General features: G+C 36.4%; 1 protein-coding gene across 2 annotated transcripts in view; it reads right to left on the bottom strand.

Annotated features, from left to right (window-relative positions):
* Positions 1–24,020, bottom strand: part of TPRG1 (tumor protein p63 regulated 1) — a 358,132-nt gene that overhangs the window by 281,845 nt on the left and 52,267 nt on the right. For both annotated transcript variants that reach the window (XM_084990688.1, XM_084990689.1), the window contains one exon: positions 7,388–7,519. The gene's annotated coding sequence lies outside the window, so the exon portion shown is untranslated. The remainder of the gene's footprint in view (positions 1–7,387; positions 7,520–24,020) is intronic.

Here is a 24,020-nt window from a genome sequence, read left to right as displayed (position 1 = left end):
TCCATGATTTAGACTTCAGATTTTTCAATAGCTAAACTGCATTAAACTGATAAAAATTCAAACAAGAATGTCATAACTGTAGGATATAACATGCAATCTTCATGGTAACCATAAAGATACTAGCTATAGAAAACACACAAAAGGAAATGAGAAAGAAATTTTTAAATTTCATTACAAAAAAAAAAAGAAAACACGAAAGAAGAGAGTGATATAGGAAATGAGAGACAAAAATGTATATGGCATGTAGAAATCAAATAGCAAAATAACAAAAGTAAGCCCTTACTTATCAGTAATTAAATGTAAATGGAATCAATTCTCCAATCAAAGACATCAAGACATCATCAGAATGAATAAAAACACATTATCCAAATATATGCTATATGCTGTCTATGGGAACCCACATTAGCTCCAAAGACACAAATAGGTTGAAAGCAAAAAGATTAACAAAACTGACAAAATGTTATCTAGATAGACTACTACATAAGACAGAAGATTCTAATTATTAAAATCAGATATGAAAGTAGAGACATTACTATGTTATAGAAATAAAAAGAATTATGAGTAATATGAATAATTATATGCAAACAAATTTGATAACCTTGATAAAATAAACAAATTTTAGAAATACAAAATCTACCAAGACTAAATCATGAAGAAATAGAAAATTTGAATTGATCTATTATTAGTAATGAGTCCGAATCAATATCCAAAATCTCCCAACAAAGAAAATCCCTGGACCTGAATGAATTCTACTAAACATTTAAGAAACTAATATCAATTCTTCTCATAATTTTCCAAAAAATTGAAGAGGAGGAAACACCTTCTAATTCATTCTATGAGGTCAATAGTACCCTGACTCCAAAGCTAGACAAAATCGTAACAAGAAAAAATGAACAGATCAGTATATTTATGAACATTGATGCAAAAATCTTCAACAAAATACTAACAAATCAAATTCAGCAGCATATTAAAAGGATTATACACTATGACCAGGTGCATTCATTCTTGAAATGCAAGGATGGTTCAAGAGATAGAAATTGATCAATAAAATACACCTCATTAATAAAATGAAGAAAAAAATATGATTATCTCCATTGATGCAGAAAAGCACTTGACAAAAATTCAACACCCTGCAGTTATGAAAACACTCAACCCAACTAGAAATAGGAGGAAATTATCTCAACATAATAAAAACCATATATGAAACATACACAGTGTGTATCACACTGTGTGTAACAGAGTGAACATCATACTCAAAGTTGAAACACTAAAATTTTCCTCTAAGTTCAGGAATAATGCAAGGATGTTATTATTTCATCATTTCTAAGTAAAATAAAATCAAAATCTAATAAAATTGAAAAGGAATAAGTAAAATTATCTCTTCTCAGATGATATAATCTTATATGTAGAAACCCCCAAAATTCCACACACAAAAAAAACCTATTAGAACTAATAAATGAATTAAGCAAATTTTAGGATACAAAATCAACAGGCAAAAATCAGTTGCATTTCTATACACTAGCAATGAAAATAGACTTGTGGTTACCAAGGGGGAGGGGGAGGGAGTGGGGTGGATTGGGAGCTTGGGGTTAATAGATGCAAACTATTGCCTTTGGAATAGAGTAGCAATGAGATCCTGCTGTGTAGCACTGAGAACTATGTCTAATCACTTATGATGGAGCATGATAATGTGAGAAAAAAGAATGTATACATGTATGTGTAACTGGGTCACCATGCTGTACAGTAGAAAAAACATAATGTATTGGGGATATATGAAATAATAATAAAATGTAAATCTGTAAAAAAAAGAAAAATCTTAAAGTAAATACAAATACAAGTCTATTTATACTAGAATAAAAAAGAGTAAAATACTTAGGAATTAACTTAGCCAAGTAGGTGAAAGACTTGTACAATGAAAACTACAAAATATTGATGAAAGAAATTAAAGACATAAATAAATGCAAACTCATCCCATGTTAATACATTGATATATTTTATATGGTTAAGATGTCAATAATACCCAAAACAATCTACAGATTCAATGCAATCCCTATCAAAAAATTCAATATTTTTGGAAGAAATAGATAAACCCACCCTGAAATATATATGGAATCTCAATGGACCCCAAATAGTGAGAACAATCTTGAAAAAGAACAAAGCTGCAAGGCTCCTGCTGTCAGAACATAGTACAAATGTATAATAATCAAAACAATGTGGTACTGGGATGAAAATAGATATGTAACAAATGGAATAGAACAGAGAGCCCAAGAATAAACCCTCATGTATAAGATCAAATAATTTTTGACAAAGGTGCCAAGACCATTCAATGGGAAAAGGACAGTCTTTTCAACACATAGTTCTGAAAATCCACATGCAAAAGAATAAACTTGAATCGTTGCCTAACACCATATACAAAAACTAACCCAAAATTTATCAAAGACCTAAATGTAAGCCCTAAAGCAATAAAACTCTAAAAAGATAACATGGGGCAAAGCTTCAAGACATTAGATTTGGCAATGATCAACAGGCAACAAAAAGAAAAAATTTGATAAAAATTGGACATTGTGAATATTTTAAAATTTTTATATAAAAAGAATATCAATAGAGTAAAAGGCAACCCACAGAATGGGAAAAATAGTTGCAAACTATGTATCTGATAAGGAATTAACGTCCAGGTATATAAAAGCTCCTAAAACTCAACCACAACAACAACAACAAAAACTCAATTCAAACATGGGAAAAGGATTTGAATAAACATTTCTATAAAGAAGAAACACAGAAAACCAATAAGCACATGAGAATGTGCTCAATATCACTAATCATTAGAAAAATGAAAATCAAAACCGCAATACAATGGAGTTCCCATCATGGTGCACTGGTTAACGAATCTGACTAGGAACCATGAGGTTGTGAGTTCGATCCCTGGCCTCACTCAGTGGGTTAAGGATCCAGCATTGCTGTGAGCTGTGGCGTAGGTTGCAGATGTGGCTTGGATCCCATGTTGCTGTGGCTCTGGAGTAGGCTGGCAGCTACAGCTCCAATTAATTAGATAGATCCCTAGCCTGGGAATCTCCTTATGCTGCGGGTGCGGCCCTAGAAAAGACAAAAAAAAAAAAAAAAAAAAGCAATACGATACCACTTCACACCTGTTAAAATGGCTACTATAAAAAAAAAAAAACAAGGGTTGGTGAGGGTTGTAAAGAAATAGACACCCTTATGCACTGTTGGTGGGCAAGCATAATGGTATAACTGCTCTAGAAAACAGTATAGAAGCTCCTTAAATAAATTAAAAACAGAAATAACATAAGAGTGATGTGGTCAATTTAGATTCTGGGTATATAACCCAAAGAATTGAAAACAGGATCTCAAATATATATTTGTACACCCATGTTCATAGCAGCATTATTTCCAATAACAAAATGTAGATGCTACCCAAGGGCTCATCAACAGATGAATAGGTAAGAAAAATGTAGTATACACGTATTAATGGAAGGGTATTCAGCCTGAAGAAGGAAGGAAATTCTTCAATATGCTATTATATGGATGACACTTGAGCGTTATGCTAAGAGAAATAAGCCAGTGACAGAGAGACAAATACTGTATGATGTCACTTACACAGGGTAGAGTAGCCAATATTATAGAGACAGATAGTAGACTGGTGGTTGCTAGGGGTTGAGGGGAAGGGAGAATGAGGAGTTTCAATGGGTATAGAGTTTCAGTTTTACATTATGAAAATGGTTATGGAGATGGATGGCAGTGATAGCTGCACAAAATCATGAATGTATTTAATACCCCTAAACTCTATGTCAAAAATAGTTAAGGTGGTAAATTTTATGTAATAGGTATTTTGCCACAAGAAAAAAAAAATTGGAAAAAAAAATCTCCTAGAGGAAGAACTTTCTTCTCTCTCCTCTTTTTTTGGTTTCTTTGTTCTATTTTTGTTTTGGTTTTGCTGTTTGTCTTTCTAGTTTAAATATGCCAACTCAAATTTGCTGAACCTAAAGAACACCCGAATGAATGAATGCATGTCCCATGTAGGAAGCTTTGAGGTATTATGTTGTTAACATTCTCCAAAATTTATTTTTACATTTAATATTATTCCAGTCAAAACTTGACAGTCTTTCTGAAAGGAAAGTACTTTGGAGGACTTAACACACCCAGATATTAAATGGGATTAAAGAGCTACAATTCCTTAAACAGTGCTGCAGGAACACAGAGATGGGTAAATGGAAAAGAGGAGAAAGCTCAAAAACAGAGCCAAACATGTGTAATAATTATGCACCTTAAAAGCAAAGTGAGGAGTTCCCACAGTGGTGCTGTGGGTTAAGAATCCAACCGCAGCAGCTTAAGTTGCTGTGGCGATGCGGGTTCAATCCCTAGCCTGATGCAGTGAGTTAATGGATTCAGCACCACCATAGCTGTGGTGTATGTCGTAGCTGTGGCTTGGATTCACTCCCCAGACTGGGAACTTCTATATGCAGTTGTGCTACCATTAAAAATAAAATTAAAGAAGTTCCCGCCATGGCTCAGCAGTTAACGAATCTGACTAGCATCCATGAAGACACAGGTTCCATCGCTGGCCTCACTCAGTGGGTTAAGGATCCAGCATTGCTGTGAGCTCTGGTGTAGGACAGCAGCTACAGCTCCAATTGGACCCCGAGGCTGGGAACCTCCATATGCCATGGGTGCGCCCCCCACCCCCAAAAAAAAGAAAAGAAAAAGAAAATTTAAAAAGTAAGATGGATATTTTCCATTTTTAAAATTCAGTTATCTGTATACTTACATAGGAATTTTTGTAGGTATATCTCAATAATTTTTTAGGGCAAGCATTTAAAATTAGAGACAAAAAAGATTCAATGATGTGTATTGATCAATTTAACCATCTTGAAAAATAAAAACTTAGATATTAAATGTATACACTAAAATAAATTTTAGTTTAATTAACCCTTTAAAACTATGAATGACATATGATATCAGTATAAGGAAGGCAGATGTATAGCGTAAAAGATTTACACATTGAACAATTAACCGGTTAACTACATTAGATTGAAGAACATGTAGCAGTAAATGGTTGTTACAAATTGAAAAAGAAAGATCAAACACACGAATAGAATAATGGCCAATGCCTAATTTTTACATAAAGCTCTCAATACTTTTTAAATATCAGTTTAACCTATAAGGATTTTGTTATAAAATTTTGTTTTCTTTTTTTATGATAATGTCCAGATTTGACACAGTGAGTGGAAGTATAAATTTGTATAGTCTTTGGCAATATGGAACAAAAGCCTTATATCTTGCATCTTTCAGATTGTTTGAACCAGCAAATCCAACTGTAGGAATTATCTTAGATAAATAATCATAATGGAAAAATAGGCATGGGTGTGAAAATTATTTCTTAAAAATTATAGTTAATAGAAATTATTGAAAATAATCTAAATGTTTGACAAAGGGGAAGATCAATGATATAAAATATATTTATATAATGGATATCATACAGCCATTATTTCTTATCAGACATTTTTCTAAGTGTCTTCCATGTAACACATTTAATCCTCACAAAATCCTCATAAAGTTAGATGTATATTACTTACTATCCTCCATGAGGAAACTGGGTCAATGAAGTTAATTTGACCTGGATTCACAGTTAGTAAGTGGTAGGATGGAGTACAAAATTGAGCAGTGTGGCTCAAAGTTCCTTTTAATGTTTTATTTATTTATTTATTTATTTATTTATCTATTTATTCTATTCTTTGAGGGACTTTTCTCAGATGTTTTTCTTTTTCTTGGGATTATCTGTTTCCTTTAAGAAATTTTCTATTAGCCTCAGAAACTTTTCTTGTGCTATCAGAGAATTCTTTATACATTAGGGATATTTGATCTATGGTTCAGTGTGGCAACCATTTTCCTATCAATTAATCATTTATATGATTTGAGTGTTTGTACAGAAAGTTTTTAATTTTATGTGGTTAAATTTAATGGTCATTTTATTTCAGAAGTTTGGGTGATAGTGAGACAAGCCTTCCATAATCCAAGATTATATTTTATAAAATGTTGCATTTTTTTCTAAAACATCTATTTTTTTAACATGCTTATTGTCACTCTATCTGAGACTAATTTGGGTATAAAAACTGAAGTAAAAATTCCACTTTGTTTTTTTTTCCCCAAATAAGTAGGGATCTTTCCCAACATAATTTATTGAGAAATTCACTGATTTGAAATATCATTGCTATCAGTTAGGGTGACATTGAGCTGAATATCTTAGAAATCCCCATTCTCTGAATCAAAATGATTACATTAAATAGATGCTTCCCCCACATTTAAGCAGAAATCTGAAAACAAGAAGTCTTGGATTGGGTTTTGTAGTGTCATTAATATCCCAGTCTCTTTCCATTCTTCTTTTCTTTGTAGATTGTATTGTCATAGTTGCTTCACATCATATGAACGCTGCTAGATCCCTTATATAAAATCAGCATACTCAGGAAGGAAGAAAAAAAGAGAAGATAAAGAGAATAAAGAAAAGGAGAAGGATATTATGGATCTTATGAGTATCTTATGAACAATGTTTGCTACAAGAGAGGCTGAGAAATGTTTTTTAAGCTATACATATTGCTGTCCTAAATGAATACCAGGCTTCCATTTATGAAACAGAAAGGAAGAATGGATTTTGGATTCACAGTTTTGGGAACTAACTTGTTACATGTGGACTTGATAAATGATGTGCATTTGACGGCATACACAGTAATAATGCAGATTATTTAGTAGAGCTGTTAGATCATGCGGGGATTAATTAATTATATGTACTTAAAATGAAGAAAATTAATAAGGTAATCATTAACTCCAGAAAACCAAAGAATTAAACAAAAACTCAAGCAATCATGATTGATTTATCTCAACAGTAAGCCTTGCTTCCCTAATCACGATAATGTAAATATTGATGTCTTTCTGACTTCACAAGAGGAAAAAAAATTCAAGAGCCTCTCAAGTTCTCATTTTTCCTTCCTTGGGTTCCAGGTTACAATACATCAAGGACCTTCCTGAGGAGACTAATAACAAGAGGAATATCACAGCTCCTAAGGATTCAAATGGACTTCACATCAATTAGGACATTACCCAGCTTAACTTTTCTCTACAGTATCCCTGATAAGTGGTTATTTGGCTTCTGCTTGAATATATCCACTGATGAAAAACTCACTACTCCAGGTAGTCCATTCAATTCCTGGATAGCTCTCATCACTGCCAAATCATTTCCTTTACTTAGGTTAAGGTTGTCCGATTCTATTTCACTCTAGTCATCCTTTTCTGCTCCCTAAAGACTTACAGGACATGTACAATTCCTCTTTCACGAGAAAGCAGTCAGCCATTTGAATATTATTGTCAAGCTACTCACCCATAATCCCCCCGATGTCAAGTTCTTCCCAGGCCCTCCAACTATTTGATATGGTTTCCCAGTCCAGTGACATTTTGGATGTCTTCTTTTGGATGCACTTCATCTGGTTAATGTCCCTCTTAAAATATGACACTAGAACAGAACACATGATTGCCAGATGAAGTAGGAAAAGTATGAAAAACAGTTTCCAAATTTCATATTATGTTAGAAGGTACCCTGTAAAGTGTTTCCTTTGGGGTTCTTTCTGGGGATCTTTTAGTAAAAGATAAGACTCAGCTTTTACAAAAATATATGGGAAACTATGCATTTCATCCCCCAAAGTTTACCGAAGACAATCTGTCCCCATTTTCTATCCATGATGCTAAAAATGTGCCAAAATCCAGGCATGAAATAAGAGAGAATGGGGTCTGAATGAGCCATCTTCTCTTTCAGGAATCAAAGGAGAATTGTAAACTAGGATTCTTTTAACAATGCTGAATATCAAAGAACTCCAGGATGAGATCTTTTTCCAACACCCTGCCCTACCCACAAGAAGAACATGTCCCAATTTGCTGGATTCAAACAGCCAGGCTCTGTTTCTGATCTGCAGTCTCTGTCAGTGTTCTTTTTCTTCGTATCTACTCATTCCTCTTCTTTATACTCATTTAGAATACACTAATGGAAGTAGCCTGCCACGTGGCTTTCCTTTTTGCCACTTTTTCTCGGGAAATGTGATTAAAGAACTTGGAGTGGGCTGTTTTACGCACAAACATTCAGACAGTCTCTTAGCAATAAATGGCTGTCGCTTCTATTATCTGTCTGGCTTTGAGTTCTATTATCTGTTGTGAATTGGTGCAGGGCTCTGTAAAACAGTTTTTAGGCAGCCTCATTACTCCCTTCCACACCTTCTGCTCCATCTGAGAGTGCTGCTGCTGTGATTGCTGGGTAATGTTTGCCATTAGACAAGGCACATAAAAGAATCAAGCTATGACTAATTCACTTGATGGCTGTGTGCCCTGTGTCATGCTCATTAACACCTCTCGACTCCGTTATTAAAGAGAATCACAGAGCAGATCTCAGCGGGCTCACATTTATACTACAGTGTGCTTTATTTTTCCATCTGAGCCACATCCTTATTACCAACTTGTCCTGATCACCCTTACCTTCTACCCCAGGCCTAGTCCACCCTGCCACACTTGGTCTTTCACTGAATAAACACATGTTTGCAGGAGTCTGTTGCCAAGAAAGATCTTTAGGTTATTTGGAAATGGGAGTTTATGCCCTCTGAAGAATCACCCAGAGAACTTTTAGCTGAAAAGTCATCAGAGACCTGATGGAAATCCAAATGGAAAACAAGAACACCTTAAAATATTGAAGTATACCCAGCTTTTTTGTAGCTATTACTTCATTTGAGGTTTATAACAACACTTTGTGGTAGGCTCTATAAATAAGACTCTATCAATAGTTTCAACATTAGAGTTTCTAACTGTGAAGAATTATCTTATAAAAGACAAGTAGATTATCTATAATTACAAGGCTTGGTCAAATAAAAAGAAGTAGTATTATTTATGTTTGACTTTTACTTAGTGATCAAAGTAATGGAAAAGCAGAGAGAGAGAGGACATTCCTTAGTATTAACTCACAGTGTTCTGATCCAAACTATAGGGCATCATACTTAGCTTTCTTAATCACTAACTCCAGCTGAATAGTCATAAGTTCATATTACTATTAACTATTACTATTTTTCACCAATATGCAGGTATCCACTACTTCTGAATATGTGGAGGATTGCACTGATCTGCCTCTTGAAATTGGGCGTGACCATGTGATTTGATTTGACCATGAAATGTGAGTGGAGATGACAAGCATAGTTTTCATGTGGAAATGTTTAATTGCAGATGCTTGAATCTACAGTTTGGCTCTTCCCTTGATGTAGGAATAACAGAATCATGTAACCATATGGAGATACCATAAGACCTAAACAGCTTAAGGTACTGAGAGACAGTTACTCTGGACAAACATTTGGACTTTCAGTAGAATTTGAAAGATCATTGAATAAAATTTTGTTATGATTTATGATGTTGAAATTGCTTGTTATGGCAGGATATCCCAAGTCTATACTGACTGAGGTAGTTTTCATTTGCTCTACACGTACCATAAAACTAAGTCATTTGTAGGCATGAAAAACAATGCAGCATGGCTAAATATAAAAAGAAATAACTGAACCTAAAAGTTCAAATCCACTCTAAGACATGAACTCTGCCAGGTACCATGTCATGGTTGCCAAGGATTTACAAAGCACAAGAACAACCATCAGGTAAAAACAAGTGGCAACTGAAATCTAACCCATGTTTTTCTCACTAAGTGTCTATTGTGGTTCAGCACTGTGCCCAATATCGCTTTCTCCAATTTACACAAAATTGATTTATCAGCTTTCAAGCTGATCTCACTTACTTTGGGGATGTTCTATGAGACATCACTTAACTTCTCTAAGGTTTGCATTTTTTTTCTCATTTTTAATATATGAACAAAAATTTTTACCTCTTCACTTGTTAGCAGATTTAAATAAGATAAATAAAAGTTCATATATAGTGTCCACATCATAGACCAATAGCATTCAAACCTGAAACATCAATTTTGATTATTGAAACACTCCTTCATAAAATATAAAGGTAATGTTTGTGAATACGAGAAATGACCACTTTCCAAACTAAATGGTTTCAGAAGCTTTACAAATGTGAGTTATACTACACTTGTTCCACTGTTATGATAATATGTGTTTCCAAGAAACAGAAATTTGGTTTCAGATAATTTATTTTAAAAAAGAGAGAAGGGGAAGGGATGGGAGGAGAATGGTAATTGGATCACATAAACAAAACAAGATTTGAGTGAGCAAACCACGAGAAGAAACCTAGAATAGATTTACAAGGAGATCCTGCTGAATAGCATTGAGAACTATGTCTAGATACTCATGTTGCAACAGAAGAAAGGGTGGGGGAAAAAACTGTAATTGCAATGTATACATCTAAGGATAACCTGACCCCCTTGCTGTACAGTGGGAAAAAAAAAATTCAAAAAAAGAAAAAAAGAAAACAGATGAAGCTGGACTTTGGAGTGGGAATCAGGGACTTGAACATGACCACACCTCTTTTTCCATGTCTTTTCCTTTTTTGTCTTCTTTCTCTCTATGTGTCATTTTCCTCTCTTCTCACTGCAAATTGGCTTATTCCAGATAACAGGAAACAAAGCTGCCAACATTTCTTGAATTTTCCACCAGAACACAAAGCCTTACTCTGCTTCTCAATTACATTTCAAGAAATTCTAGTAGTTCCCGCCACGGCACAGGGAGTTAAGAATCTGACTAATGGCCCAGGTCACTGCAGGGGTGTGGGTTTGATCCCTGGCCCTGCACAGTGGGTTAAAGGATATGCTGTTCATGTAGCTGCAGCTCGGATTCAATCCCTGGACCAGGAATTTCCATATGCTGTGAGTGCAGCCATAAGAATTAAAAAAAAAAACTAGAAATAATTCTGATTTCCTGGTCTATTCAAGAACCCATACTTAAACCACTAAATCATTTCCACATAAGAAAATTTTCTGAATGCCCCACAATATGAGTAATGTGCCATCATGGATCAATAAACTATCCAAGAATGGAATCAGGGTCACAGGAAATCATGGTAGCCCCAACTAAATCCAGTTGGTTGGAATGGGAGAAGAAACAAAAAAGAAAATGAAGAGTATAGATTAGAAAATACTATAGATGTCCAGTTTAGATAGAAATTTGGGTGAATCACAGACACAACCTAGAATAGATTTACAAGGAGATCCTGCTGAATAGCATTGAGAACTATGTCTAGATACTCATGTCGCAACAGAAGAAAGGGTGGGGGAAAAAACTGTAACTGCAATGTATACACCTAAGGATAACCTGACCCCCTTGCTGTACAGTGGGAAAATAAAAAAAAAAAAAAAAAGAAATAGTAAAGAAATTTGGGTGAATCAATTGAGCGAGATGAGAACAACAAACACAAATTCAACCTTCTGATGAGAAAGGAAGATCAAATTATCCCTATCATAGGTTCAGTGGCAGAATTTAAGACAGTATTTCTGTTTGGGTAATTTTCCAGAAAGATATGTTGTCTGGATCAGTTGGATGTTTTCCCATCCATTATCTCTCCTGTTATGGGGCACTATTTACTCACCAGGGAGATTTAGATAAACCAGAAGCCATATAACTATATTTCTCAGAATCCCCTTTGTTATGGAATTCTAGAGTATGCCAATAAGAAAAAACTCACATGAGATTTTGGAAGGCATAAATGATGCGGGGAGGTCAAGATGGCCACACAGGTGGCCAGTGGCAAGTTACACAGCTAATCAATATAGTTGATTGGAAGCTTTCCCTGAAACTCAAGAGTTGCAGCAGTATCCTAGTGAAATTTTTGCAACTACTCACTATAGGGTTTCAGGCTATTTCTCTGATATTTTAACTGCACCCTTCCTAATTTTTCCTTTCTCAGGAAATTCCTAATTCTCATATTAAAATATTCTATGTAGAATTCAATACTTTATATGTTCTTTATATAATAAATATTATATATTTTTATTCTATATTAAACATATTCTGTTTTTTTGTCCTAATGAAGACTGGTACAGGTATAGAACCAGTAGGATATATAAAGAGATTCTAGGCTGGTTGAGTATAAAGTACCAGATATTCTTGATTCAAATATGAAGAATCAGGGTGAGTTTGGTGAAGAAAAAGAATAAAAGAAAAAGAGAATCAGGGGATTGATTGCCCAGTAAAATATAATATAGTAAATCTCAGGATCCAACATGAGAGAATATATTTATTTGTAAAATATCTGAGTTATTTATTTTTCTTGTGCTACAAAGAATGTAAATGGAACACTGTAATATTAAATAACATTGTATCAATGTTAATTTCTTGAAAATGTACCACAGTTATGTAAAATAGTATTTTTGTTTTTAGAACACACACATAGAAGTTGTTAGGTTTTGCTACTCATTTTCAAATGGTTCAAAGAAGATGGATTGAAAGAAAGATAAGAAGGAAAAGAAAAGAAAACTGAACCTCACAATTCTACCTAGCAGTAATGAAGGACACACCCATTGTGTGACAGTGTAAACCAGTGTGGGAACCCAGCTTCTACCCCACGTGGCAGGAACAATTCAGTGTCCTCCCCTCCCCCTGCCTATGTGGAGTCAGAAAAAGAAAGCTGAAACGGAAGATCTGAGTAAAATCCAGTTTCTCATAACATAATATCATGATGTCCAAGTTTCAATTAAAAAAAAAAAACCTTGGAGTTCCCATAATGATTCAGCAGAAATAAATCTGACAAGTATCCATGAAGACACAGATTCAATTCCTTGCCTCACTCAATGCATTAAGGATCTGGCACTGCCGTGAGCTGTGATATAGGTCACAGACACAGCTCTGATCTTGCGTTGCTGTGGTTGTGGAATAGGCAATAGGCTACAGCTCCAATTAGACCCCTAGCCTGGGAACCTCCATATGCCATGGGTGTGGCCCTAAAAAGACAAAAAATAAAATTAAAAAGAAATTAAAAAACACCTTATGCCGGGAATCAAGAAGATCTCAAGTTGAATAAAAGAAGATAATCAATAGATGTCAACACTAAGATGACAGTATGTTAGAATTATCTGACAAATATTGTAAAGTGATTATTATAAAAATGCTTCAGTAAACAATTATAAACACAGTTGAATCACAAGATAAAATAGAAAGTGCCAGTAATATAGATATAGGTCTCAGCAAGAAGTAGCAAACTCAAAAAAATTATAATTTTATTTTTTTAATCTTTTTTTTTTTTTTGTCTTTTCTAGGGCCACACCCATGGCATATGGAGGTTCCTAGGCTAGGGGTCGAATTGGAGCTGTTGCCACTGGCCTACACCAGAGCCACAGCAACATGGGATCCAAGCCACGTCTGCAACCCACACCACAGCTCACGGCAATGTCAGATCCTTAACCCATTGAGCAAGGCCTGGGATCGAACCTGCAACCTCATGGTTCCTAGTTGGATTCCTTAACCACTGAGCCAAGATGGGAACTCCAAAAAATTTTAATTTTAGAACTTAAAAATATAATAACTAGAACAACAACAACAAAAAAACTCAATGAATAGATTCAACAGCAAAGTGGAGGAGACAGATGAATTAGTGAAGTTTAATAATAGTAGAAATTGGAGTTCCCATCGTGGTGCAGTGGTTAACGAATCCAACTAGGAACCATGAGGTTGTGGGTTCGGTCCCTGCCCTTGCTCAGTGGGTTAACGATGCTCAGTGGGTTAACGATCCGGCGTTGCTGTGAGCTGTGGTGTAGGCTGCAGACGCGGCTCGGATCCCGCATTGCTGTGGCTCTGGCGTAGGCTGGTGGCTACAGCTCCGATTCAACCCCTAGCCTGGGAACCTCCATATGCCGCAGGAGCGGCCCAAGAAATAGCAAAAAGACAAAAAAAAAAAAAAAAAAAAAAAGAAAGAAATAGTAGAAATTGCCCAATCTAAGCAAAAAATAAGCAAACCCTCAAGTATTAGTGGGAATATAACAAAAGAGCTAACAATTTTGTAATTGGAGTTCTAGTACTCAAAAAGTACTTAAATAATTACTACCTAAAAACTGCCCAAATTTTTCAAAGAAAATCACACACACACACACACAAATAACACATAAACTTCCAGATCCAAGAAGCTGAGCAAACCCAATGAGGAAAAACCCAAAGAAATTCACAGCAAGGCATATCATAGTCAAAGTTATGAAAATTGAAAATAAGGAAAAAATATTTGAAAGTAGCAAAAGATAAATAAAAGCAAACTTCTGTGAAAAACACTTTTCAAATTACAGTGGATTTCTCATTAGAAACTGTAGAAGCCAGAGGAAGTTGCACAACATTTTTTAACTGCTTAAATAAAAGAACTGTCAATTCAGAATCCAATATCCAGTGAAATGTCTTTCAGCAGTGAAAGGGAAATCAAGATATTTTCAGATACAGGAAAGTTAAAAGAATTTGTCCTTGGAAAACCTATCATAACAGAATGGCTATGGAAGTTCTCTAAAGAGAAAAGAAATGATAAAAGAAGGAATCTTGGAATATCAGGAAGGAAGAAAGTACATGGTAAGCAAAAGTATGGATAAATAAATATAGACTTTCCTTCTCTTTTCTAAATTATTACTATTTTCTAAATTATTTTTGACATGAAGTAAAATCATAACACTGTGTGATGCAGATCTAAATGTGTATAGAGAAATATTTAAGAGTTATATTTTAAATGGGGGAAAGTTAAGAAATATAAAGGGAGGTAAGCTTTGTATATGTCTCTCAAACTGGTAAAATGATACCAGTAACCTGAAAAGCTATGTATATATGATATAAAACCTAGAGCAACAACTAAAATGGCTATATAAAGAGATAACATTCAAAAACGCTATAGAAAAATCAAAAAGGGATTCTAAAATACTTTCAAGTAACTCAGAGGACATAAAGGAAAACAAGACAGAAACAAAAAATAGAATAAACAGAAAACAAAGATGGCAATCTTAACTCTAAGATATCCATAATTATAGTAAAATAAATGGGCCAAGTACATTAATAAAAGGCAAAGACTGATGGAGAAGAAAAGAAGAGAGTGATAGAAATCACGTTGCCTGATATTAAGGCTTACTATGTGCTTTCAGTAATCAATTCAGTTTGGTATTGATGGAGGAATAGACACATAAATCAATGGATCAAGATAGAGAACCAAGAATAGGATTCACAAAAATATACCCAACTGATTTTTTACAAAGATACAAAAACAATTCAGTGGAGGAAAGGCACCCTTGTCAACATATGTCACTGGAATAATTGGAAACCTACAAACAAAAAAAAATGGACTTCCATATAATCCTCATGTTTATAAATTAACTCAAATGGATCATGGTCTTAAATGTAAAATAGACAACTACAAAACTTTCATTTTAAAAAATAGGAAAAAGTGTTGGTCTAGGCAAGAAATCTTATAATTGACACTAAACGCATGATCCATGAGGGGGAAGAAATGATAAAGTGGACTTCATCAAAATCAAACTCTTCAGCAAAGACTCTGTTGAAGGTATGATACAGCAAGCTACAGACTGGGGAAAATATTTGCAATAACATACACAACAAAGGATTATTATCAGGGATATATAAAAACACTCACAACTCAACAGCTAAAACAAATAACCAAGTGTATGAAAGATGTCCACTGTCATTGTCCAAAAAATTCAAATAAATACCATAATGAAATATTGCTATCAGAATGGCTTATATAAAAAGTAGTGACCACACCAAACATTGGAGAAGCTGCAGAGAAATTGATCACTCATACTTTGCTGGTGGGAATGTAAAATGATACAGCCACTTTGGAAACTACTTGGCTATTTTTTTCAAAACTAAACATGCAATTACCATATGAACCAGCAATTGTACTCCTGGGCATTTATCCCAAAGAAATGAAGACTTACATTCATTCAAAATCTTACACATAAATGTTTATGGCATTGTATCAGCTTCTGGTGCTGCCATAACAAAATACCACAAACTGGATATTTTTAACAACAAAAATTTATTGTCTCACATTTTGGGAAGTAGAAATCCAAGATCAAGGTGTCAGCAGGGTTGCTTCTTTCTGAGAGTTTGTGAGAGAGACTCTGTTTTGTGCCTCTTCTCTCCTTTCTAGTGGTTTGCTGGCAATTCTTGGTGTTCCTTGACTTGTTGAAGCATCACCCCCATCTCTGTCTACATTTTCACATGGTACTTTTTCTATATTCATGCTTGTCTCCAAATTTACCTTTTTAATAAGAATAACAGTCATACTGGGTCAGGGCCCATCTTAATGACCTCATTACTTCTGGAAAGACTGTCTCCAAATATAGTTATATTCTGAGGCACTGGAGGTTAGGACATTGATATAAGAATTCTGGGGAGATGCAATTCAATTCCTAATAAGCACCTTTATTTGTAATACCCCATAACTGGAAACAACTCAGATGCCTTTCAAGGTAGATATTTAAACAAACTGTGGCACGTACATGTCATGGAATATTACTTCACAATGGAAAGGGGGGGGGGAACCAATGATACACAAAGCAACCTGAATGACTCCCCAGGAAATTATGCTACATGAAAAAAAGTCAACCTCAAAAGGTTACATACTCTATTATTCCATTCATATAACATCCTCAAAATTACAAAATTGTAGAAATAGAGAATAAAGCAAAGGCTTCTAGGGGTTAAGGAGATGATGGACTATGCAGGAAGTGGGTATGGACAAAAGAGGAACAAAAGAGATCCTATGGGAAGGCTACATTCTGTATCTTGACTCTAAGAAAGCCAAAATCCTGGTTGTAATATTGTATTATAGTTTTGCAAGGTATTACCATAGGTAGAAACTCAGCAAAGGGTACACAGGATCCTCTCTATATTGTTTTTTACAGCTTTATCTCAATTTTAAATTATCTCAAAATAAACTCTAAAAAAAAATATGGACACAAATAAATGCTTTTATAAATTTGTGCTGTTTTTCTCAGATTTCAATAATCATATATACTAAAAGCTGAAGACTTAGAAATAAAGAATAATACATGGAGAAACATTTTAAACTCACTCATGGTACACATAAGGTTGGGCTGTTACATTTTTTTTTTTTTTTTTGTCTTTTTGCCATTTCTTGGTCCGCTCCCACGGCATATGGAGGTTCCCAGGCTAGGGGTTTAATCGGAGCTATAGCTGCCAGCCTACACCAGAGCCACAGCAATGCGGGATCCGAGCCGCGTCTGCGACCTACACCACAGCTCACGGCAACGCCAGATTGTTAACCCACTGAGCAAGGGCAGGGATTGAACCTGCAACCTCATGGTTCCTAGTCGGATTCGTTAACCACTGTGCCATGACGGGAACTCCTGGGCTGTTATTTCTAAAAAGTAATGTCGTTACAATATATATGTAACCTAGATGACAGTGTTTCTGAAGTCCTGCTTTGGCTAAATCAATCCCATTTGTGGACCATGTAGCAATTCTTCTCATGACATATCCAATGCGTTGTAGCCCAGCCCCTTTCCTAATACTCTACTAATACTCTACTCTCTTGAGATAAGTTAAGTATGTTTTACCAAGGACCAAAGGAAGGAGGCTGAGGAGATAACTACATCCCACCAATAAAAATATTTTCAAACCGAATACCAGACTTCTTTGTTCTAGAAAGACTTTGATTCTCCCACAAATGGGTACTGTCACTGTCCACTTTTTTCTCAAGGTCTTCAGCCTTAGGCTACTTCTAACATCTTTTTCCTCTTACTCCTTCACTTTTCTCCCCACACTCCCAAATTTCTCTTTGTCATTCATTCAAAGAAGTTTAGCCTTCTCTCTCATTGTCTTGGCTCCTCCTAACCCATGACCTGTAAATATCTCTTTTCCAATAAGCATTTCGTCAAGAATTTTTCCAAACTAAGACATTTCCTTCCCTAAGGGAAACCCTTGTGCCATTTGTTAAGGAAACCCATTTATTTCTCTTATCAGAGTAGAGAAGTATGTTCTCTCTTAGCATGGGACCCAACAATCCCACTCCTAGGCATATATGTGGAAATGATGAAAGCTCTAATTCTAAAAAATACATGCACCCCAATGTTCATTGCAGCACTATTCACAGTAGCCAAGACACGGAAACAACCCAAATGCCCTTCAGCAGATGATTGGTTTAAGATGTGGTACATACATACAGTGGCTATTATTACATACATACAGTGGCTATTACTCAGTCATTAAAAAGAATGAAATATTACCACTTGCAGCAGCATAGATAGACCTAGAGATTAAATGACCATAATAAATGAAATAAGTCATACAGTGAAAGACAATTATCATATGATATCACTTATATGCAGAATCTAAAAAATAATACAAATGAATCTATATACAAAACAGAAACAGACTCACAGACATAGAAAACAAATTTAAGGTTATCAAAGGGAAAGGGGGTGGGGGAAGGGATAAATAGGAGTGTGGGATTAACAGATACACACCACTGTATATAAAATAGATAAATGACAAGGGTTTACTATATAACACAGGGAATAATACTCAGTGTCACCTAATAACCTATAATGGAAAATAACCTGAAAAATATTTACATACATGTGTGTGTATACATGCCGTGCGTGTGCGTGTGTTATACATATAACTGATTTACTTTACCGTACACCTTAAACTAACACACAATATTGTAAATTACTCTACTTCAATTAAAAAAAAAGTGTATACTCTTAGTGAATACTGGCTAGCCGTATGTCGAAGGACATATCTGGAGACAGAGGTGACTGATTACCCTGATTTTGTTTTTCTGAGTCATTTCTAACATTGGCCTCATCAAAATTGGTTATATTTGGGGAAATGAAGGCATCTCAATAAAAATTATATGAAAAATAATAATGCTAATAAGTAAAAATATTTGTAAGAGTCATTCTTCTTTCTTGTTAATCAAAACCCAGTGTTGCCTGGGCACTGATACGCCAAATCCTAAAGGATCAATCACATTGTGTATCATGAGCAAATTCTATCCCCCCAAAACTCAGGCTATATTGAATCCTTGTTACCTCAGAATGTGACTATATTTGGAGACAGGGCCTTTAAAGAAGTAATCAAGTGAAATGGAGTCATCAGTGCATTAGAGTGGGCCTTATCCATTATGACTGGTGTCCTTACAAGACACAACCACACGTAGAGGAATGACCATGTGATGCACCAGTAGAAGACAGTCATTTACAAGTCAAGAAGAGAAGACTTGGAAAAAAACCAGCCTTGCTGAACCATGAGAAGCTGAATCATGATGGCCTCCAGAATCATGAGAAGATATATTTTAGCTGTTTGAGCAACCTTGTCATTGCTATGGGTGTCTCTCTGCATCGGCAGCCTTGGGAAACAAATACAATGGGTCTAAGTCGATCGTTGAATTTTGTTTGTATTTTTTGTCTGGCCTAGTTGTAAAAAATTATGTCTAAGATGAACCCTTTAAAGGTTTTCCAAAAACTCTTACGTTGTGCTGTAGACATTATTCTGTGATGATAGGATGCTTAGAACTGTAATAATCATCTTGAAAGCATGAAAAAAAGAAAGAGAAAATTCCAGGGACATTGGTCTTAAGCTTTGACATTGATGAGTTGCAGATCAAATGCCAGAACCACACATCTCTGGACATCTTATTTTGTAAGTTTTATTAATAAACTTGAATTATTTGGATTGGTTTTGACAGGTACTCCCTATTTGCAACCAAAAGCATCAAAACTGCTAGACCTCAAAGCATTGCATTAACTATTTCATATGAAATCTGCCCCATTCTTTGTCTGAAATCTGGAAGACTCATTTTCAGAGATAATATTAGTATAGCAAACACCAGAATGAATTTCATCATATTTCAGAAAGTGGAGGGAAATGGATAGAAATACAACTATACACACACACACATATGTATACCATTAAATTGTACCTAAAGCCATTTGGTAGAAGGTATTCCCTCCCTAGCCTTGGTTCTTTCATTCCAGAACCATTTCCAGAGCACCGCCTACTTACACTGTGTTTGGTGCCGTTGCCATTGAAAGGGATATGGGCTTATTTACACTTTTTCCTGACTCTGGTTCAAGATTGTTTATTGTGTATACAGAGACCAAATATTTTAGCAAGACCCATTTGGCTAACGAGCAGAACCAGCTGAGTGAGGTAAAACCTGGCCTGGTGCCTTTGGCTCCAAAAGCAGCCAGACACTGTTCATTGTACTTTCTACCTCACACCATGATAGAGCATCTACCTGGAAGAAGAAACCCACACTGGTCCTAACAGAAAATACCTGAAGAAACAACATTCAAAGGCACAGTCTGTTGATGACCCCAAGGGGACAATGCAGCAGTAAGTCTCTGCTCCAGGGAGCAGCCCACTGGCACAGGCTGCTTTCCACAGGACAATGACTTTTGTAAAAGCATGATGGCGCCACCGAGACATGGTCATCTGCCATTCTCCTTTGAGCCTGGCTGCTCCAGAGGTGGGGAAACAGCTAACACAATTGGTGGCAAGTTAAATCATCTTCCTGAAGCAAGCAATTCATAGCTGGAGGGAGGAGGGAAAAGTAAAATAATCCTGGGGTTTTTGTTTTTGTGTGTATGTGTGTGATGACAGCCACGGAATCATTATTTTCCTTCCAGGTGCCCAATAACTGAGCAGCCACTTTTGGAGGCGCCAATGTTACCATCTCGGTATTGTTGTTACCCCACTGAGGGGTGGGTAGGGGCTGGCAGTGAGACAGACTGTGTTTTAATTGGCCTCCTCCTGGAAGGGAAAGAGCCAAACGTTTGCGGGATGCTTATTCGAGCCAGTTTCAGAGTAATAAAAGTGCATCTTTGATACACAGAGAGTTTATGTTCTTCATAAAAATGCTAATTGCAATCTTTGCAGAAAGGAGTGGCATGAATGCTTCCCCCTTCGGCTTTTTAATGTGAATGCTATGTGGACGACCTTGTATTCATTAACAAGCGACAAGGCTTAAGTTCTCAGCAGCCTTTCAAAACCCACTTCAAGGATTCTAGCACTGTGAATCTGAGAGCATTCAAACTCTTTTCATGGAAAACTGGAAAGCAATCTATTTGTTTCTTTAAAAAAAAAAAAAAAACTCTTAATACAAATACACAGGGGGAGCTTAGAATTTTTTTTTCCTTCAGCAAGTATGTTTTTCCAAGGTCAATTTGGAGGTTCTTCCTATTTGGCCGAGAAAAACTGGAGCCCCAGTAAGCGCGTTCACAGCCCTCTCTGTGGCTTGGAAGCCTTCCCCACCTACAGATGCTACAAGAAGTTGCTGATGTTTTTCCAGGGCCCCACTGTTTGCTTCCCTCACTACAGAGAAGGAAGACAGGGTGATGAGTGAGGTTTTATTTGTCCTGCGGGATGACTCATTCAGCAAGAGTTTCCGACCCAGAATCCTCTTCTCTCTTTGCTCTGCACCCCCAGCCCCTTTTAGTTTGGGGCGGGTTTCCATGCACCCTCTCCTGTCAATATCTCCCCCAAATCTCAAAAAAAAAGAAGAAGAAGACATTTTCTTTTAAGGTTAAATTTCCCACAATGGCACTCAATTTACTCTGGGAACTCATTTAAAGGGCAGGGGTTTTGAAACATGATCAACAAAATAATCAGTCTGGGTTACATTAAATAGCATCCTTCCAGACCGAGCCAAGCCTTAAGAGGGAAAACAGCTCCCTTCAATCCCTCCCACCATGAATGGGACTCTGTGTCTCAAAAATTTTTATTGAATATTTCCCGAAATGATGTCTGTCTTTCCAGCAGGGAGAGTGCGCAGTCTTTCTCAGAACCCAGGCCCATCTTTGGTCCAGCTGTAGGCAGGTGTTACTCAACAGCCTTGGGCTGCTCTGGTGCTCACAGTGTCTCCACAGCAGATGCTCTGTGTTCTCAGGAATCCTGCTCTTTCTCTCTCTCTCTCTCTCTTTTTTTTTTTTTTTTTTTTTTGAAAAGGGGTGGGGTGAGGAGACACTAAACAGGAAGAAAATTAAAACAAAGCAGACTAACTGGACAGACAAAACATCACATCATCCAACAAATTTTTATTGCAGTCACACACATCTAGGAGATCAAATGTTAAAATTTGGGTTCATTAAAAACCAGTTTCTAACATCTCTATCATCTCTTCTAATTCATTACAACACGTACAAGATATTATTCTTTAAACTTTGTCCTTCCTCATCTGCAAATTGGACAAAGACAAAGAAGGAATACAGAGGAGTTCCCATCGTGACGCAGTGGTTAAGAACCATGAGGTTGCAGGTTCAATCCGTGCCCTTGCTCAGTGGCTTAACTATCCGGCATTACCGTGAGCTGTGGTGTAGGTTGCAGACGTGGCTCGGGTCCCGTGTTGCTGTGGCTCTGGCGTAGGCCGGCGGCTACAGCTCTGTTTCGACCCCTACCTGGGAACCTCCATGTGCCGTGGGAGCGGCCCAAGAAATGGCAAAAAGACAAAAAAAAAAAAAAAGAAGAAGAAGGACTACAGAACAGTACATTTCTTATGAAGATATTACTGCCCAGCTTTATATTCTAGGTCACATAATAAATAGTCATATGGAAACTATCTCTTCGGCATATTCTGCTCTGGCACAGTCTGGTACTGACCAAGAAGCTCAGGTTAACAGAAGCTTCTGCGAACTGCAGCTTATAAGAGGCAGGCTCTTTCCTAGGCAAAAGTGACCAAGGCTGGGAGGGATCAAGCAAATCAAAGAGTATGTGTTAGGGAAAGCAGGGGTTTTAACTCAAGGAAGACTCTCTGTAAATACCAAGTTTAGGTCAAAGATAGCATTACAGAATGGAGAGTTCACAGCCAAATTAATCTGTATCAAATGCTGTCATGCTCTCCTGGAGCATGAACAGGTGAAAAGAGGGGATGGGGGAAAGCTGGCAAGTTATAGTCCATGAGGAGTGGAAGGTCTTCCGAGAAGCATGGATACCTGCATGAATGAAGTTGTTTTTAATTAACCAAGTGAAGAATTTCTGGATGTCATGAGCCGAAAAAAAAAAAAAAATTACAAAGGAAGAAGGAACCGAAATGGCAAGAGAATGGAGATAATAAACAGATGGTAGAAGCACAAAAATATATAAATGATGAATGACATGAAATGAGTAAGCAATGGCAAAAGGAGCTGATGGCATTTGAGAAGGAAAGCAACAGGGTCAGATAAATAAATATGACAACAGTGGGTTGCAAGCATCTTAGAAGAGTCATAGACAGAGAAACCTGTAGCCTCCCTTGATTTGCTCCTGTGATCACACTATGCTCACTGGGGTTTGGGTTTTGGTTTTGTATTTTGTTTCATTTTGGTTTTGTTTTGTTTGTGTTTTTGCTTTTGTTTTGTTGTTCGTGTTTTCGTTTTTGTTTTTAAGGGCTGCGCCCTTGGCATATAGAAATTCCCTGGCCAGGGACTGAATCTGAGCCACAGCTGTGACCTATGCCACAGCTGCAGGAACCCTGGATCCTTTAACCCACTGTGCTGGGCTGGGGATCAAACCCAAACCTCTGTAGCAACCTGAGCCACTGCAGTCTGCAGTTGGAATCTTAACCCACTGTGCTACAGTGGGAACGCCACACTGTTTTATAATTTAAAATTTTTAATCTATATTTTCCCTCATGAGAGCAATATGATTCTTTTTTGTCTTACCCACTTCAGTATCCTCACCACCCACTAGATAGCTAGCATATAGGAAATATTCAATGAATTTCTGTGTTGAATGCATGAGCATATAGATAAATGAATATATAAAATGTAAAGAAACCTAGAGCAGGAGTTCTCTGGCAGCCTAGTGGTTAAGGACTTGGCATTGTCTCTGCTGTGGCTCATGTTCCATCCCTGGCCCAGGAACTTCCACATGCTGCAGGCATGGCCAGAAAAAAGAAGGAAGGAAGGAAGGAAGGAAGGAAGGAAGGAAGGAAGGAAGGAAGGAAGGAAGGAGAGGGAGGGAGGGAGGGAGGGAGGAAGGAAGAGAAAGAAAGAAAGAAAGGAAGAAAGAAAGAAAGAAAGGAAGAAAGAAAGAAACCTAAAGAAACCTAAG

This window comes from Sus scrofa, chromosome 13 (assembly GCF_054392235.1).
Source record: "Sus scrofa isolate SSC_HxYL_T2T_F1_AM1 chromosome 13, Sscrofa_HxYL_maternal_Yorkshire_Landrace_v2.0, whole genome shotgun sequence".
Taxonomy (NCBI): Eukaryota; Metazoa; Chordata; class Mammalia; order Artiodactyla; family Suidae; genus Sus; species Sus scrofa.
This window is presented reverse-complemented; position numbering and strand designations above follow the sequence as displayed.